Here is a 19,260-nt window from a genome sequence, read left to right as displayed (position 1 = left end):
CTGGGCAGCGCAGCCTCCCTCCAATAGTAAGTGTCCTGGAAGGAAGGAAATAGACATTTCTGTGTTGCTGTTCATTTGATACTGAGCTGTGATAGATTTATGGAAGAAGCCAGGTGTAAGAAGCACTCACTTCTCTGTGAGGTGCTGCAGGAAGTGTAGGAGAAATGCTGTGGGGTTAAGCCACTTTGGAAGAATCCTCTGGGTTCAGTGGATTATACATGCAAAGCATTATTTTGTTCTCTTCCCCACAACAAACCTCCCCTCTGGGTTAGTACATTGTGCTTAGATGAGGAGGGGAACATAAGTAAGGTTCAGGTTCTGCAAACATTCAGTAGGCTTTCCCATGGCAGCAAAGCTGAGTGGTACTCATTTGTCAGACAGGCACTCTGCAGAGGTAGTAGGATTCACAACCAAGGGGTTTGGTTACTCACTTGCTCACATCTGGCTTATTTTGGGCTTTTCTTGGGTTGGCTCTGTGTGGAGGACATCATAGAATCAATAAGGGTGGAAAAGATCTCAAAGATCAAACTGTGCTCTGAGGCAAACCTGCTTTGGAAAACAACCAAACCAAACATTAGTTTGGATTGAAGTTTTCCCCTCAAATTATTATTGACAGGCATAAATGGTGTTTGGCTTGCTTTTTATTTGCCTGATGATCAATGATGGGATAATGTCTGAATTAGCTTGGAATTCATACAACTGTTTTTATTTGACCTGTTTGCTACATTTCCATGAGCTTCCTTTTCCTGCATATAAATATCCACTAAAAAAACCCATGTTGGACATTTCAGGTCTCACCTAGTTGTTCACTTTGTTGTGGCTTATCTTTATGAGTTTGATTCTACAAGCACTTATGTGCCAATGTTCTACTTGATGGCCTGTTAACACACACTGTACAAATAAAACCCACCCTGGGTTTCATTGAGTTTTAAGGTGATTTCTTTTTTTTCTTGGAGATTCACAGAAATAAGAGATGGAAAGGGTCAGCTTGTGCAAACTTGTGCTGTATGGCAGCTCCCCAGTTCCTGACTCCAACCTAAGGTTTCTTTTTGATTATTTTAATTCCTTAGCAGATGCTAATAGATGGCCACATAGAATCCTAGAATGGTTTGGGCTGGAATGAACTTCCAAAGCTCACCCAGTCCAAACTCATGCAGTCAGCAGGGACATCCTCCACTAGATCAAGTTGCTCAGAGCCTTGTCCAGCCTCACCTTGACTATCTCCAGGGATGGGGCCTCGACTACCTCCCTGGGCAACCTGTTGCAGTGTTTTACCACCCTCATGGTGCAGAACTTGTTCCTAGCATCCAATCTGATTCTGCTCTGCTCTCATTTCAAACCATTGCCCCTCATCCTATCACTCCAGGCCTGCTACACCTTAAGCAGGTGTTCTTTGCCCCCTAAACCTCCTGAGCACTTACTCATGTTGTTGTTGTCCACAGAGCATTGCTTTTCCTATGGAAAGACCTGGGTAGCTCTGCTGTTTGTGTAAGCTGGCTGCTGAGAAGGCGTAAAGCCCCACACAGTTCTGACTGTTCCTCTATGCATGGAAAGTACAAAAGAATTCAAGAAGTGTGTTTCTCTTTCTTACTCAGGCGATGTTCCGAGCTAAGATTTCAGCAGAATTGCTTTGGTGAGGCAGCAAAAAAAACCAAACCAACAACAAACCACCACCAAAAAAAACAACCCACCCCCCCCCCCCCCACACAACTGTCCAAAGACTCCACTGTTTGTGTTCTCTCCATCTCTGCCTCTCTGTCTTTCTCTTCTTTAGGTCTTGCAAGCAGACGTCGCCGTTACCCAGATTAACCTCTTCTGAGTTTTGCTTTGGGGTTGTTTTTTTTCCTGGTCTCCCTGCGTGGGGCAAAAAGTGAACTCTCCTAACATACAGTACAAATTAGGGCTTGCTTTTTTTGCCTTTCCCTCCCCCTCCCCCCCCCCCCAAAAAAAAAAAAGAACAAACCAAAAGACTTCACTTAAGGATAGCTGTATTTCACTCCTGACAAAAGAAGGGGAAAACACAAGTGCACAGCACTAAATCAAGAAGTCAAACGTGTGTAATCTGATGCCAAGTGTAAACATGTATGGACTTTAACAAGGCTTGCCGACGCTAGATACTCTGATTGGCTTTCATTTGGAAAAGTGCTGTTGAGTTTTCACAGTAGTGCTTGCGAGAGGCAGATGGGGGGGGAAAAATCACAGCGTGACTAAGACCAGGTCTGTGCAAGGGGCTGGTGTCGGATCGAGGAGGTCTTCATCTTTTTGATGGAAGCATCGTTTGCTGCTCAGAGGAATGTGGTGGGTACAGCACCATGTGCAGCCAAGCTTTTTGGCCTGGCTTGCTTTGATTTTTTTTTTGGCAGAAAGTTGCTTAAGTGAACGCTATAAAAAGCTGCTAAAGAGTCAAAATATAGTCCCTCGCATACCAACAAAACGGTTTGATTTCAGGGGAGGTTAAGCACCTAACTACCTCAGGATATTGGCCCTAAAGACCACCTGAATGCTCTGCCGGGATGGGAGAGCCTGAATACCTTCCTGTGTGCACTCAAGGGGAAAAAAAACCCAAGGAGCCAGTAGTGCAGAATGTTAGCAGTTTAATAAATGAAGATGTTGTCTTGTCTGCACTGCTCTGCTGTCAGGCTGCTGCTGTAACAAATCGTGGTGGGGCTCCATCTGTGCAGAGGTACTGCAGCAGACCTGGAAATTTTCAGGCTGCTTAACATCTGCACTGAATGGTTCAAGCTGTGTTAATTATATCTCTTATAAGCACTGTGCTAGTGAATGCTGATCTCCAGAGGTCTGCCAAGGAATTTTTTTTCCTCACATCATTTTAGCGTTAAAATATTTCTGTAGGTGGATATTTGTATCAAGCATATCACAAGGATTTCTGAGCACTAAAAAGGAGAGCTCTGTGTTTGCTCGTAGTGGGTTGGACTTCTCTTCTTTAGCCTTACCTCTAATTACACCCCACGAGGGTGAGAGAAGCTGTTTCATTTTTGCTTGTTCCTGCTTCAGAGCAGTTAGCAGATTCCTTTGGGTATTGTTGTGGGGAGGCCTTTATGTTTAAGCTGAAGACATTAAGGCTTAGTGATGGGCCCCAGTTGTGGTGAAGGGGCAGATACTGACTAAAATGCCGTTCTAAGAGGAGTTCTGTGCTGAGAAACACCCTGCCCCACAGCAGGTGCTCCGAGCCTCTGGTGTCCCAGCGTGCAGCAAAAGTGAAAGGTCAGGGAGATGGTACATCACCTTCCTTCCTCCCCTCCCTCCCCTTCCTTACGCGGTGGTTCAGCCTACCAAGTGAGCTACAGCTGCTGTAAGACCTTTCCAGCTCTAAGCCACCGCTCACTTCTGAAAAACTGGGTACCAGAAGCCAGCCGGCAGAGGCGGGGAGGACTGGGAGCTCTGGAGATGTAGGGTGCCCAAGGAGCTGTGCTAGCAGTTCAGGATGGCCATACAAAGCTAATGCCCCAAATGCTGGCTGGGCACTCCCTACATAGGGCTGCTGGCAGAAAGGACAGCAGGATGCTGGGTTCACCCCACCTGGGAGACACTCCTTGGCAGGCAAACTCCCACCTGCTCCACTCCAGACGCACCACAAACAAATGTAGCACCAAGTGCCCAGCCCTCAAAATGTCTAAGGTGGGCAATGGGACCAATTCCTTCCTTGTAACCACCCCAGGGCACAAAGTGCCTCAGAAGGTGGGGGTTGCTCCTCAGGAAAGACCGCCAGGAAGGGATGGGACGGTGTGCTGCCACCCGCCCTGCGTGTGCCACCAGACCTGAGGGACACTTCTTCAGAAGGATCTAGAAAATCCTAGATGGCCTCACATGGGACTCTCTCCCTCCCTTCCTCCCCCAGACTTTTTCCATGTAAAAAAAAAATCAGAGAACTGGCTCCTAGAAGTCACTTGGATGGATGTAAACTCTCGAAAGTGTCACGTAGCCCTTGGAAGGATTCCAAATAAACCCTGGCTTACTTGGAGAAATTGCTCCTTGAAAGAAATGCACAAACACTGGGCTTGATCCAGAGCCATGAAATCAACAGGCAGACTCTCATCACGGCGGGGCTTTGGATCCCTTGGTGGCTGTGACCAAAATGATGGCCTGGTACAATAAATCTTGTGGAGATTCCTGTTCTACAGATGCCTGCAAAGTTTTGGTGAGAGGAGAAAGAACAACCTTCAGCTGCCTTCCAGTGAAATCTCCTTCTCTTTTTCCAGGCTCTTTGAAACTGTAATTTATGGACTGTTTTATTATTCTACTTTGAATGCAGTACCTTTTCTCCTCTCTTTTAACAAAGAGGAGAGATAAATGTAACCGTTTAGAATGAAAGGTGAATTAGCTGTGCCAAGGGCTTCTAATGCTTCTCATTTTCCTTTGCTTTTTTTTGTTTGTTTCCCTTAACTGCTCAGTTTGTTGGATTATCTGAATCCCTGGGTCATCCCAGGTAGTTTAAATACCCATAACAGGGAAGAAGAGACAGAGAGCTGCAGGGGCTGAAAGAAAAAGTCAACGTTTGTCCTAATTTATGTGTCACATATTGAGTGCTTTTGAGGAGCAGACGCTTGAAACTGCTTCTTTGTTAGCATCGTCTGCTTTGCAGCCAGGTTTTTGATCATTTGGCTTTGGGCTGTGATTTTGACCTGAGAACAGTGGGCACGGAGTGCATTTGCCTTGTCAGAAAACCTCTGGCTTCGCTGGAAGAGGGTTGCTGAATGCAATGAAGAGCAAAGCATTGGCCTAGAGGCTGGAGAAAGGAGTTTGTTTTGAGCACTTTTTACCTGCAGAAAGGCCCAAGGAAAAAGAATGAAATCAATGCAGAGAGTGAGCTCTTTAGATTGTCACTTGTGATGTAATCAAACCTCAGCTTCCAAGTCGGGTTCTGAGGCCCTGAAGTTGGCTTAAAAAAATCCCAGGTTTTGAAAACAATATTTTTGAGTTCTTTAATTAACCTTCTGGGTTTGGTTATATTTCTGTTTCAGGTTGGTTGGTTTGGTTGGTTGGTCACCAAGAAGACTAGATGCTTAATTTCTTTCTCCCATGAGGGCTGAGATCCCCACACAATTACATTATTGTTTTAATACAAGGCTTCTCAAAAAGCCTCTCTTGTAGACCTCCCAGTGGGATTCTGAAGAGCTCTCAGCACTGGTTTGGCATGAAGTGCAAGCTGCTGGTAGATAAGAAGGGTCTCCAAACTCACCCTAATAAATGCATTCTGTTCTTCACCTCATCTGATAGATACCATCTTAACATCCTTAAATATTGTGCTCATAAACCCTGAAGGAGCACCTGCTGCCCTTCACTGTGCAGAACACGTTTTGCTGTGTCGACAGAGTCAGAGGTTCTGCATCTCCCAGGCCAGCCTGGCAGCTCCAGGTGAGGTGTGTCCTCTTCTCTCCTTTGTAGTGAGAAAGGAGAAAGCAGGAGGCAAGAGGGTGCAAAGTGGGCTCTGTCTGTCTCTCTAATTAGCAGCAATTAGTTGTCTTTTCCCAGAAGCCAGGCCGAGGGTGGAGGGGTGCCAATAATAATAGGTTTTCCTATTGACAAGTCTGGAAATTGAATGGAGATTGACATTTTTGAGGTCACCCAGTAGGATGGATAATTGTGCAGCTGAGAAATGGCTGCACTGGCAGGGAAGCAGCACAGGATGCTCTGCTGGGTGTCACTGACTGACCTGCTAGGATCTGGAAGTGTGGCTGTGTGGTGGTGTGGGTGAATCATGGAACTGTTAGGGTTGGAAGGGACCTCAAGGATCAGCCAGTTCCAACGCCCCCTGCCATGGGCAGGGACACCTCACACTAGAGCAGATTGCTCACAGCCACATCCAGCTTGGCCTTAAAAACCTCCAGAGATGAGGCTTCCACCACCTCCCTGGGCAACCTGTGCCAGTGTCTCAGAGAACTGAGTTCCACTCTTCTGTTAGGCTCACAGTGAAGACAGCAATGCTCTGGGAACAGGACCAGACTTACAAATCAGCTTTGTATGTAAGCTTACAGGCTTACATCTTGGTCCAAACTTTGGGGCTCCTGTGTTAGCAGGATCTCACAAGTGGGCTCTGGTTGCTCTTTCTGGAGAAGGTAAGAAGGCAGAAGAGAAAAGGTGATCCATGTTTCTGCCCTTCATTTTCAAAAGGGCTGACCATTTCAAGTAGCAGGGAGTTACAGCTGGGGTTGGGGCAGCACCTAGGATAGAAGTCTGGCAGTCCTGAGGAAGAGACAGAGGTGATCTGAATGGCTGGGCCATGCCTTCTCTTGTCCATCAGTTTTGTGGCTGGAGCACTGTGCAAAGGGAACATACTCAGTCCTGATTTTGCTCAGGTCTTTTTTTTTCTGAGTGCATGAGCCTGAGTGAACAAGGATAAGCTGAGGCAGTGAGATGGGGACTGATGTGTGGGTGGTAAAAGGCTTCTTAGTCCCCTTTGACCAAGAGAATTCATACTTGGCCCACTTGTGTGAGTTACTGCCCTGGTTTGGAGAAATGGTTGAACCAGCTCACATTGGTTTGGTTTGGGTTTGGGTTTGGTTTTCTTTGGAAGGGGGATGTTTACACTTCTGAGGTCTTTTTAATGCTGAATGTCTGGAGTCTACATGCTGTCATGCACAGAATTTGATGTGGTTTCTTTAATATTCTGCAGTCCTGCAAATAAAGGATGATTTGCTTTCCAGCTTTTGAGCAGTAGTGTGTGTCTAGAGGTGTAGATGTGCTCACTTACAAGGAGAGGTGGAAGGAGGGCAGACCTGAGAAGGATACGTGGAGGGTCAAAGTGAATCTCAGAGGAGATAAGTGGTGAAAATGGGTAAACAAAAAAACTCCACTTCTGTGGGAAAACGTGGAGGAGCAAAACCACAAAAGGGAGAGGAAGCAGCCAAATCTAAACAATGGATTGCAGCAGCGAGCTGCAGCGAGTGTGGCTCTGGGGAACAGAGTGCTCACTGCAGACATGCAGCACTGCTGAGGATGGAGGATGTGAGCGCTGCTTTCGTGCTTCCCCATCCCCAGTACCTCCACAGAAAGCTCAGCCTCTCCTGCCCACCTTGTTTGTTCAGTAGTGGACTTCATAGGGGTGCTTCAGTTCTCATTAAACTGATTTACTGGGCTCGCTGGCTCTGCTCAGCTTCAGTTTATTCCTACTTTGTTTAAAATTCGGGAAGTGCTGGGGGGAGGGGAGAGGACACTAATGGCTGTTCTCGTGCAAGTGGAGTGGTAGCTGATTTATTGCAAAGGTTATAAAGGAAAAGTATTAAGTGTGTTCCATTCTGCTTGGCAAAGCCATCCTGCACAATGTCCAACAAACCCCTGAGAGCGCTGCTTTGGACGAGAGAAGGAGGAGGGGTGTGCGTGTGTGTGCAGAGGGGGGGGAAGCTCCACCAAAGATGTGCTCCTCTTCTTCTTTTGAGCATTAATTAAGACTGTAAATCACAGGCAACATGAAACAACTGTACTGGATGGAACGTGGACAGTCCTGGAGTTCTGCTGTGCTTGCGCGATCGGTTCGAATACCTCCGCCGAAAACGCTAATGGGAGAGCGAACTTCAAAGAGAAGTTTTGGCGTGGAGAAGAGGTCTGCAGGACCATTACATGGATAAAGTTGTAAAAGAGACTCCTCTGTGCAAGCTAGGAAGGGAGCAGGAATGAAAGTTTGAAAGGTTTATAGGAACTTGAGCTGCTTTTCCCTTTCGTGCAGTCAGCCCCACGTTAGCTTGGTCTCATCTTGCGCTCGTGTGTCTGTGCTTTGGGTGCAAGGGGGGAGAGGAGGATGACAGCAGCACAAAATTGCACTGGGGCAATGGAAAGCTCAGCTAGTAGTCTTTAATTCCCCTTTTCTAATAAATAGCTGAGGGATTTTGTCACATCATAAGTGATGGTGGGTCACACTCTCGTGTTTATAGAATTTAAAGCCTAGATTTGTTACTCAGCAGAACATCAGCTAGAGAAAGCCACACTGATTCCTGCCCAGGTCTCAAGTCCTAACTGAGTGTCCTGAAGCTTCTTTTCAGGAAGCTGTCTAATCTTGATTTAAAGGCATTAAGTGATGCAGAAATCCTCCCCTCTCGTGTCAGGTTCTTCACTTTGTTACTATTTAGTTAAAATAAGCTTAGTCTTTAAAATGCCACTTCATTTCTCCATAACTTCATCCAGTTTCAGTTTCTTGCTAATGTGTCTGTACTGGGCTGTAGTGAAGCTGCTCTGATGTAGTTCATAGAATCACAGAATGGCTTAGGTTGGAAGGGACCTTAGATATCATCTACTCCAACCTCCCTCATGTGGGCAGGGACATCTCTCAACTCATCCAACCTGGCCTTGAACACCCCCAGGGAGGATGCATCCACAACCTCCATGGGCAACCTGCTCCAGTTTCTCATCAATCAATACACCCAGGTCTCTTCTCTTCAGAGCTGCTCTCAACCCACTCTGCACCCAGCCTGGATTTGAGTCTGGGATTGGCCCAGCCCAGATGCAGGACCTTGCACTCTGACTCGTTGAACCTCATGCGGTTGCTCCTGGCCCACTTAGCTGAGGAGGTGACTTTCCCCCATTGTAGGATGTGGTCCATTTGTTCCCCATTTTACTTTGGAGTAAAGCTGCTGGATGCCAAATGAAAAATGGTCTGTCCTTAATGGTTAATTCCCAAGCACAACATGTTTATGTAATTGGAAGTGACCTCCCTCCAACTCCTTATCCAGGATTCCTCAAAGAGTTTCTGGTTTGCCAAGTGTGGTTTGAGATCTAATTCAGGATTCCAGAATGGCTGTGGAGGTTGATTCTCCTTCTGTAGAGTATGCTATTGGTATTGAGATGTTCTCTTTAGATATGCAAGATGTGAAGTAAGTTAATAAATCATTATAAAGAATAACTTGGGGGGGGGGTGTGGAAATATATCTGGAGTAATTTCTATTTAGTATCTAGGAATCAGGAGCCCTATCTGCAGCAGTTGTCCCCATGCTTGCCATAAAGCTGCTTCTTCCACTGACCTTAGTCATTTTATGCCATGAAAGGATAACCATCTGCTGTCATGATACTGCTCTGAAGGCTGTTCATTAATGTAGATACTTTATGTATATATTTAAATATAGCATGAATGTTTATGCCATAAACAGGGGAAAGGAATTTGCTCTATCACAGGAATGTGCATGCTGGAGGGTTTATAGAATGAGAATTTGAGTGCCTTATGCTAAAGTTAGGGTTCAGGGTACTTGGGCTTGTCCTAACCTGCAGGGAGAGCCAATTGCTCTGTGTGCTACCTATGCTGTCAAGGAAAGGCCACGATGCAAAGCACAGTGTACTCACTGCTTTGCCACTGCACTGCCACTTCCAAACAGTGCCTCTCTTTTACTCAACAACACAAACCCCACATGCACTCACCTTCTGGAAATTTTAAGCCAGCATGTTTTTTCTTCATTGGGAACCAGGACTGTGCTGACTTGGCAGACTGGATTTTTCAGAGGTCCTTTTTCTCCTTCCTTCCTCCTTCTCCTTCTTCCTTCCTCCTTCTCCTTCTTCCTTCCTCCTTCTCCTTCTTCCTTCCTCCTTCTCCTTCTTCCTTCCTCCTTCTCCTTCTTCCTTCCTCCTTCTCCTTCTTCCTTCCTCCTTCTCCTTCTTCCTTCCTCCTTCTCCTTCTTCCTTCCTCCTTCTCCTTCTTCCTTCCTCCTTCTCCTTCTTCCTTCCTCCTTCTCCTTCTTCCTTCCTCCTTCTCCTTCTTCCTTCCTCCTTCTCCTTCTTCCTTCCTCCTTCCTCCTCCTTCTTCCTTCCTCCTTCTCCTTCTCCCTTCTCCTTCTTCCTTCTGCCTTCTCCTTCTTCCTTCTGCCTTCTCCTTCTTCCTTCCTTCTTCTCCTTCTTCCTTCCTCCTTCTCCCTTCCTCCTTCTCCTTCTCCTTCTTCCCCTTTCCCCCCTCTCTCCCCTGTTTGCTAAGAAGGGCTGAACCACAGCCCAGTCCTGTGTTTGAGAAGGCTTTACAGTGCATGTAAGGCTTATGCTTGCATGTCCAGATGTAAAGAGCTGAAAGGGTGCACATCTTGAACTGTACCTGTGCTGGAAGAAAAGAAAAGAAAAGGCTTATCCAGAAGGCTGAGATAAGAGTGGACACCTGTGTTGCTTCCCTGCTGTTCTCTCTCTACCAAAAACAATTGGAAAGACAGCATAGATGAGCACTGTATTAATAACTGTTTCTTAAAAAGGAGGTTTCAGTGTCCCTGCAGAAGTTAACAAAAGACACATTCTCAGCTTGCCTAACTCTGTGCATCACCACTAATTTCCATGGACCTAACCCAGTGTCTCTTACACCCAGCCAGAGTTTGCTGGCTGCACTCAGCTGCTAAGGATATCATGATACAAAAGCATACTTTCCTTACTCAGTTGTCTTCTGGCAGTGCTGTGGCCAGTTTAGACTGGCTGTGGCTAAAGATGTGGTCACAGGAAAAACATGCATAAAAACTTCTGACCTCAGATGATTGGCAGATGCAAAGAATCTGTCCCAGGCTCTTTAAACCCAGCATACTATAGCCCTGGTGAATACACAGGTTCCTCTCAACTCTTGGATCAGCCTGGAAGAATACTTCTCCACAGCCCAGGGGCTTGTGTCAGTTCACAGATCCTTTGTGTGTAGGGGAAGCAGGCAAACATTGCTGAATGAAAAGTGCTAAAGGCAAGCAACAACCAAGGGAAGTGCTGAGTCTTCCATTTCTTGTGGACTTTGGATCAAGATCCAGTGAGTTCCCAGGAAATACACTCCCTGCAAATGAATTGCATGGAATTACTAGCCAAGTGGAAAATGCTGTCTGCTGCTCTGTAAATGAATGGGCTGTCTGCCCGTGCCAGCTCAGTCTGTGATAGCAGAACAGCTGAGCAATTGCTCTTCAGCAGCAGTCCTTAGCAAAGGGGTTGCTGTTCCACAGTGATCCTTTTGCTGGCTGCACACACAGGTAAGCATGCTTTAAGTCTCATCTCACGGCAGGCATACTGACTTGGAAGAGACAGAGCATCCAGGCTGAATGGTGTGGTCCCCCTTTGTCTCTCCAGGGTGATTCTGGGCAGGGAGCTGGTGTGGGGCATTTTTGACCCAGCTGCAGGTGCCTGAATTTGAGTCTGTTCTCTGAGCTCCCTTTACTGGTCATGGAGAAAAGCAGCCAACGTTGACAACACATTTATCCATCTCTTTCAGACATCAGCAAAGGAGAAGCTTACATTTAATCAGATGAAACCAACCCTTAGCACCAGACTTTAAAGTGTGTCAAGGTGTCCAGTGGTGCAGACAGATACCCACTGAACATACCAAAAGCTGGTGGAGATCAGTCTAGGCTCTTCCCTGTTTCCCAAGGAGACTAAATACCTTTAACAATCAGCCTCTGAGCCTCTGGGTTAATGATGCTTAACCCACTGGGCAGAGCAGCCCTAGGTGCCAGCAGCCTGCCCTGGTGACTGGTGGGGATGGTTGCCAGTGGTTTTGGTTGGGATGGTTGCTAACAGTTTTGCCCTGACTCAACCAACATTCTTTTGGACAATTTCTGGACACATTTTGGGTGTTAAACACAGACCAGAGGTCATTGCTGGTAGGTGACTTGGATGCAGCCCTGTCACAGAGGCTAAAAGATGTGGGTTGGCTTTGCACTGGCCCTCCTGGGTGATTAATCTGCTGTGCTGCAGAATGGTGGCTGTGGCCTGTGTGTCCCTTGCTTATTAAACGATGGCCAGAGCATTTCCTGCCTGGGAGTTGTTTCTGAGAGTAAGGTAAAGCTTGTGGAAGAGCACCCAGACAAGGGAGTTCCTTGCTCCATTTTGCAGAGCCAGATTCTTGTGTCTTGATCACATGGGGAGGACTGGGGTGGGGGGAGGTCAATGTGTCTGTAGGTGGAAAGGAGGGGGATGGCAGCAAGTGCTGTAAACTCGAATTGATGCCAGAAACTTGTTCCTCAAACGGCCCCCTGTGGACTTCACCTGCCAATCCGTGATCGTTTGCATAGCTCAGGATATTGGCTTCAGGGAGCCCCAGAACAAAGGCTTTCCTTGGAGAAACCCAGCCCTTGCTCAGATAAAACTCCCACTCATGCCTCGGGGAGTTTTGCATGACGAAGGATTACAGGATGGTGTCTCAGCCTCGCAGTGTGTGCTGCTTGGAGCCGATTTTGAGTTGTGTGGATGAGTAAGGCTGTGCCCGTTTAGGGGGAGCCCTGGTTTCGGTTTGCTCCTGCTCAGTTTGATGAAACTTACTTTACCATCCTCCTTGTGGGCTCGAGGTGTGGCTTTCGAGGAACCTGCAGGCGAAGATGTCTGGGATGAATGTGATGGAGGAGAGGCTGTGGAGATCTTAGCAGGCAAGTGATGGCATTGGAGTTTCATTTGTTGCCTGTACTCCCACCCACATGGGCTCCAAGGTGACAGAGGCGAAGAGTCACCCAGCCCTGGCAGGACCACTGTGAAGCTCAACCTTGGCTCTAATTCCATTCACTCTTTGGGGATCCTGAGATGCTTTCTTTCCCTGGTGTGGCAGGTATGATGCATCCTGTCTTTAGTGCCTCTGATTCTGTGATTACTCACTGTTATTTCTGTGAGCAAAGCAGGCAGGTGTTACAATGCCATCCTCCTCAGCGTGTCCTGCAGTTTCTGCTTCCCTGGATGAAGCAGTAAAGCAGTCACTTCAGGGCCAGAGAACTGGGCCTCATTTCATCAGCTGGAAGGTGACTAGTTAAAATCTAACTAGCAGTCTCACACCCACTGCCTGACAGGAACAGTCTTTGAAGACTATTAAGAATACAGAAATTCCCTGCTCTGTCATATAATGGAAATGAGTGTACCTCAGCAGCCATCCGCTCTAATCTGTTAGCCAGCCCTTAGCAGCTTACCAAGCCTGTATTTAACCTATTTCCCTAATGGCAATTAAGAAATGTTTTCATTTCCCAGCGAGAGGATTGCCAATAAAATCCCCTTCTCCACCCCCCCCTCCAGCCCCCCCCCCCCAATCCCCATCCTGTGGCTTCGCTCTCTCCCTCCTCTTCCCCACACCCCAGAGCTCCTTCTTCCTTAGCCCAAGGCATCCAAAGCATTCCCCCTGTGTTTGGGTAGCATGCAGTGAGGAAGAAATGATTAAGCAGCTGAATGTTTGAAATCCAGCTAAATGCACCGATTATTATCTGCTTAGGGCTTTCTTATCTCGAACTGTGTGGTGCTTAATGGCAGCCCCATTGTTTTCAGCTCAAAGGTATTAATGAAGGAATCAGGGCAGCAGGCTGATGTCATAGGTGGCTGAAAGGTGACTTGCTGCACTGATTTCCCTTACTCCACCCCTTCCCAAGTCCTTTCCAACTAGTTCAGGAGAAGGGTTGGTATTTTTGGGGGTGGGGAGGAGAAAGGAGGAAAAAAAGGCAGCAGCAAGCAGCCAGGTTGTGTGTCTGGTAAAAGGATTGCAGAGGCTCCTAAATATCCTGCTTAAAAGATGTACTCTGAGCTTCTGCTCTACTTTCTCACTTCATAAAGACTCTGAACTGCTGGCCTGGCTCTCAGTGTGAAAGCTGCCGGCTGGCCCTTGTTCACACCTGCCCTAGGCACCGGCCAGCAGACTGCACTTTATTCTGACCTATATCCAAGGTGAGGTTTCCACTTGGTGTCTGTGATGGAGAGAACGAGCTGTGAGTAAGTAGCTGCCACCAAGGGCTACTGCTTAAAGCGGAGGCAGCCCCTAAGGTGATGTACAGCTGAAGGAAGTGCTTGAGGAGGCAAGTCTCAGGTGTACTTTGCGTCACTTCTCGGCTGGATGACTTTTTTTGCCCCCTTTTTAAAGTGTACATAGTTGTTGTGTGCAGTAGGGAGACTTGTGTCCGGGGTGGGATATTGTGAGTGCAGTCAGTTTTCTGTTACCCAGCACAAGTAAGGAGAGAGGTGGAGATTCAGAGTGGGCTGTATTGCTGTCCTCCTCGACTGTGTTTTAATCGTGCATTGTTTATTTCTGGAATTCTTTTGGTGACAGATTCAATCTGACATCCCCTCCCCTTTATTTTTAACCATCAACTTTAAAGCCACACCGCTGTCTTTGACTTAAAGCTTGAGAATCAATAGCATTGTTCTGGGATGGAGAACTTGGCATCACACTGCCTGCAGAAATGGTAAACACCAATAAAATCTCATCAGGCTGTTTGGGAGGTGTTTTTTTTAAGGGCCTAGGAAGAGATGTTACCAGAAACTGCCTTGTGGAGCTTTTGTGGCTGTATGGAACAGTAAAAGGAAAAGAGCTTTTAGACAGGGGTTTTGTGCACATCCATATCCGAGCAGGTCTCTTGAATAAGGATGAACAATGTTGGGGTGGGGTTCCCCCCCCCCTTTATAATGAGGCAGTCTTTTTGTGCAATGTGTAATTTAATCTTTGTGGCTGTAGTTAAAATGAATGTTTCTGCTGGCATGGGATTAGTGAATCAGGATTTCTGTCTCACCTAAACAAAAGAGGGAAGAGTTTACTCCTCTCCTTCTTCTTCTTTTTTAATGTATTGGGTTTGTTTATTTCTCTCTCTTTCCATTTAGTTTTGGTCTGGTGAGCACGTTGTAACTTTCATTGTTCACTGAAGTATTTCGTGCCTGATAAAGGAGCTAAGTAATCCACTAGCAAAGGATAGACCTCAGAAGAGAAAGCAGAGGAGAAGAGGAGTAGCGCTGAGTACCCATCCAAGGCAGATAAAGCAGCTGCTGCCGTGATGAATAGCATTTGCTTAACAGCAAATAATCACACATGGAAATGTTCTCCTCAAATTTTTCCTAGGGAAAAGGAGAGGAGGGGGAAGAAAGGAAGAATTATATATATATATATATATATATTCCCTTTTGACTTACTTGCTGTCATGGATTAAGTAAACTTGGGTGTGTTTGGGGTTTTGCTGCTGTTGCTGTTTTGGGGGGTTGTTGTTTTGTTTGTTTTGTCACTGGAAATGAAATCTGGAGCCGGAATTCTGCAGGGAGAAACTGACAACTCTTAAGAGCTGCTAGCTGAGGTGCACCAAAAGGGTTGAGTGAACTGAGTGGCACTTCCATTCCCATCTTTTTCCCACCCCAATTCCTGGCTGTTTCTGTAGGTTCAGCAGTAAAAACCTATTGAAATGTGAGCTTGGCAAACTGAAGCAATCAGTCTGAAATGATTAAGGAAGATGACTATCCTTTTCTTCAGATGACCAAAAGTCCTCTTGCTTGGGAGTTCCTTATCTTTCAGCTGCTATTTCACAACTCTTTCTGTCTTTCTCAGTTTGTATTTCCTGTTAAAATCTGAGAGGGCTTTACCTTGTCTCTAAACTTGTGTGTGTAGATGCCATCACCAGCAGTTATAAGCAGTGGAGTTTGTCTTTCCCCTACAGCCATGTTGAGATCTCTTTCTTCTTTTGCTTTTTTACCTTTTTTTTTTTTTTTTAAGGGAAAAAGTGTTTGTTTATTTCTTCAGCAATTCAGCAGATTATGTGTCAAGCCCAGGGTGAAATTTTGTTTGCTGAACTTATCTTAAACCTCAGGAGGGGAGGAAGGTTCCGTTTAAAGGTCAAAATGTTTCAGGATTTCAATTTGGTATATTTTTAACCTTTAAAGATTTCCCTTGCCCCACCCAGACCTCAGACCTTAGAAGCTTCTCAGATGTCTTACACATGTTCACCTTGTACTCAAATTTTGGAGGCAGCTCTACATGAAACCCCCCCAAAACCAGTTAAAATATTCACATCTGCAACCTGACACCAGGAGCTCAATCAAAACTTGTTCCAATTATTGTCATGCACTGTGCACAAATGTCACTCCGGGTATAAATTTGATGTTTGAGGTTAGGGGAGAGTGCTGGAGCTGACAAAATTCAGATGTTAATGATAATTAATTTATGTAGTGGCAAAGATAGGTGCACTGCCAGGTGCTTTACAGGCAGATAAGATCTGGTTTCTGCTTGGGTGACTTTACAATCTGAGGCCCTGGTTTTGCAAATACTTATGCACATGAGTTGTGCCACCGAGAGCGGCGACACTACTCATGCATGAGAAGTTACTCACCTGGAGTAAGCCTATCTGTGTACAGTTTCAACTACATTAGCTTTTCAATTGATTTCACTGTGAGTCAGTAATTGTTCAGTGTGATAATTGAAGTCGCTTTAATAAGCTCTGCAAGCCAGAAGTTAAAATGCAGGAGTCAGCTCTCCTCAAGGCAGCTGGAAACTCAGATTGTCCTGTAAAGTTTTCTAGGATGCAAACAATCCATGTTAGGTCTGGCCCTTTTTTTCACACTGGCTGAAATTATGTCTATTTGCTTACAAATCACATGGGGAAGAGAAAAAAACCCAACAAAAAACCACCACCACCCAACCACCCCATAACTGGAAGGGAAAAGTGTTACTCCCCTTCCACATTTGTCCTGATGCTGATGGTGGGGCCACATTAAGAGTGTTTCCAGTGAAATTACTTTCCAAGTCTGGGAAAATTTAATCAGCAGAGACCTTGGTGGCTGTAAATTTGTGGCAGCAGTTCCTAATTCATCTTGTAATTCCATGACAGGCTCTGAATTGCCTGTATTTGGCCAGGGATCACCTCAGTGGACAGTTAATGAAAGAGCAGAGGGAACTTGAAGGTCAGTCACACTGAATTCTTTTTTTCTTCCTGGATGTGTCTTTTTTATTGCAACCTGTCTTTCTTTGTATAATGTATTAAACAAAGCTCCTTTTTTGGGGGGGTGGGGTGGAGGGGGGCTGTGTGTTCCCTGCAAAGGCAAATCTGTCCCTCTTTATCCGTGCTCTTCCCTTGAAGCATGTATAAAATAGCCCCAAAAGTCCCCAAACCAGATGTTTCTGTGGCAATTACTAGACAGAATTACACTGCAGCCAATTTGTATTTCTTGTCTGAGTGTGGTCCTGAGAATAAGCTGAAGTAGATGCTGCAACCAGGTACGTTTTTGAGCCTGGAATTCATGCATTGACATGTAAATCTAGTCTCAGTACAATGAAGAGGCTTCAATTATTGGCTCAGGCTCAGAAGAGATAACTTTAAAGGTCAGAAAACCACACCCCAAATAAAATAAATGCATTTGGGTCTGCAGGATTCAGACTCCCCAGCAGATAAACTGGAACAGCTTTTGTTTATTGAAACATAAATGGGTGCTGACTCAGCAAAACACAGGCTGTTCTTGGGACGTGTGGCATCACAGAGATGTTGAAAATGAAATGGGAAAACAAAACAAAGAGAGGGGCATGGAAGAAAAATGCTAATGAGCTTATTTTCTTCTTTCCTCTTATTTAATGATGTCAGAGCCTGCAAACATGATTTTCTCTTTTTCAGGATCTTTTAGTTCTTTTCTTTGGGGGACATCAACCTCACCTCTTGTTTTCTCATTCACTCTCCCTCAGAGCACCTTGTGTCTTAATCCTCCAACTCATTGCTCCACCCTTTCTCTGTCCTTTCCCTATTGCCTTTTTTTTTCCTCCTTGAGTTCCTTTCCAAACTCAATCCCTTCCTACCTCAGAGTTCCTTTCCCTTCTTCAGCTTGTGCCAGAAGAAAACTGTTGTAGGGCACGCCATCGTTTGACACTTCAAGATCAAGTGTTTTGGGTGACCATGCTGATTTCAGAGGAGAGGGAAGTGTTGGTAGATGTAGTGGGGTTTTCAGCACCTGAGCTTTTAGCATCCTTTCACCCACAACAAGATGACTGCTCCTTCCTCTCAGGTTGAATTCAATAAGGTTGGAAAAGACCTCAGAGATCAGCAAGTCCAACCTATCACCCAACACCTCATGATTGACTAAACCATGGCTTCAAGTGCCACATCCAATCCTTTTTTGAACACCTCCAGGGATGGAGACTCCACTACCTCCCTGGGCAGCACATCCCAATGGCCAATTACTCTTTCTGTGAAGAACTTTCTCCTCACTTCGAGCCTAAGCTTCCCCTTGTGCAGCTTGAGACTGTGTCCTCTTGTTCTGGTGCTGGTTGCCTGGGAGAAGAGACCAACCCCTACCTGGCTACAACCTCCTTTCAGGTAGTTGTAGAGAGCAATAAGGTCTCCCCTGAGCCTCCTCTTGACTGGAAGTGATCAGGATTATTTGGCACCTTGAGTTTTTGCTCATTTCTGTTTCAATCAGGATAAGTGGTCACATTTGAAATGCTGGAGTTGGCAGTAACAAAATTGCTTGGAGGAGGAGGAGGAGGACATGCAAACCTTCCATCTGTGTGTTAAAGGCAATTGTTCATTTCATCTGAGTGGGTGCCAGGCTTCAGAAAGCATCCCATAAACCAGAAATGCTTTAAAATCTATGTAAAATCTTCAAAACACTGCAGATATATATAAAAAATTATATAAAATATTAAAATCATAAAATATAATAGAAAACATTTTTATTAGTAGTGTGAAGATCATCATCATCATCATCATCTAAGAAAACCCAAGAAAATTCTCGTTCCTCCTGAGATGAGGAAAAATATTAGTGCCTTGCTTGAGGACAGGGTTTCCTTTCACCAGAGATTCCTCTATGGAACACTAATCAAGTCCATTCAGAAAGGCCTTAATTAATTTAATTAAAATCTGTCAGATCAAACTGATTAGCCTGACATGCAGCCTGGCAGGAGGAAGGAGGCCGATACAGGCGTTGGAACGGCGTTGAGGTGGGGTTGCTGTCTGCAGGCCCCTGCTGATCAAAGCTGTCTTTCATTGTCCTCAGAACAAACGTTCTGGCTCCCCCGGGCAAGTGATCCAGTTTCTTTTTGTTGGAGAATAGTTTATACCTCCACAGCTTCAGCAGCTCGGGAGGGGACAGCAGGTAGCTGCCTCTGTGCCTGATTGAAGGGGAGCGCTGGGTGACCTTTCCTACCCTTCTGACAACAGGAGGACAGATTAAACGTTTTTCATCCCTTCACCATCCTCTCTCTCGGCCGTTGGACATGACCACTGCTGCACAGGCGAGAGAGAGCGAGACAAAGGCCACATTGAGAGGGGTGGTTGTGCATGTTGATGGTGAGCGTGGCCACGGCTGCAGCAGAGCCTCCCAAGGAAGGGTGTGTTTGTGTGGGATATCTTAGGAAGAAATTCTTCACTGCAAGGGTGGCAAGACTGCAAGGGACTGTCCAGAGGGCTTGTGGATACCCCCTTCCTGGAGATCACAGAATCAACCAGGTTGGAAGAGGCCTCCAACATCACCAAGTCCAACTGATCACCCAGCCCTAACTAATCAACTTGACCATGGCACCAAGTGCTTCATCCAGCCTTGTTTTAAACACCTCCAGGGACATCAACCCCACCCGCTCCCTGGGCAGCCCATTCCTATGGGCAAACTCTC

At 46.1% G+C, this 19,260-nt stretch overlaps 1 protein-coding gene across 2 annotated transcripts in view; it reads left to right on the top strand.

The window, feature by feature from the left end:
* PRDM1 (PR/SET domain 1) overlaps positions 1 to 19,260 on the top strand; it is a 99,457-nt gene that overhangs the window by 23,160 nt on the left and 57,037 nt on the right. The window contains exon 1 of one of the 2 annotated variants that reach the window (XM_054174087.1): positions 13,514 to 13,578. The exons of the other annotated variant lie outside the window; for it this stretch is intronic. The gene's annotated coding sequence lies outside the window, so the exon portion shown is untranslated. Of the gene's footprint in view, positions 1 to 13,513; positions 13,579 to 19,260 lie in introns of those variants that run through there. 2 annotated transcript variants of the gene reach the window in all.

This window comes from Dryobates pubescens, chromosome 28 (assembly GCF_014839835.1).
Source record: "Dryobates pubescens isolate bDryPub1 chromosome 28, bDryPub1.pri, whole genome shotgun sequence".
Taxonomy (NCBI): domain Eukaryota; kingdom Metazoa; phylum Chordata; class Aves; order Piciformes; family Picidae; genus Dryobates; species Dryobates pubescens.
The sequence above is the reverse complement of the archived record's forward strand: the minus strand, read 5'-3'. Positions and strand labels throughout refer to the sequence as shown.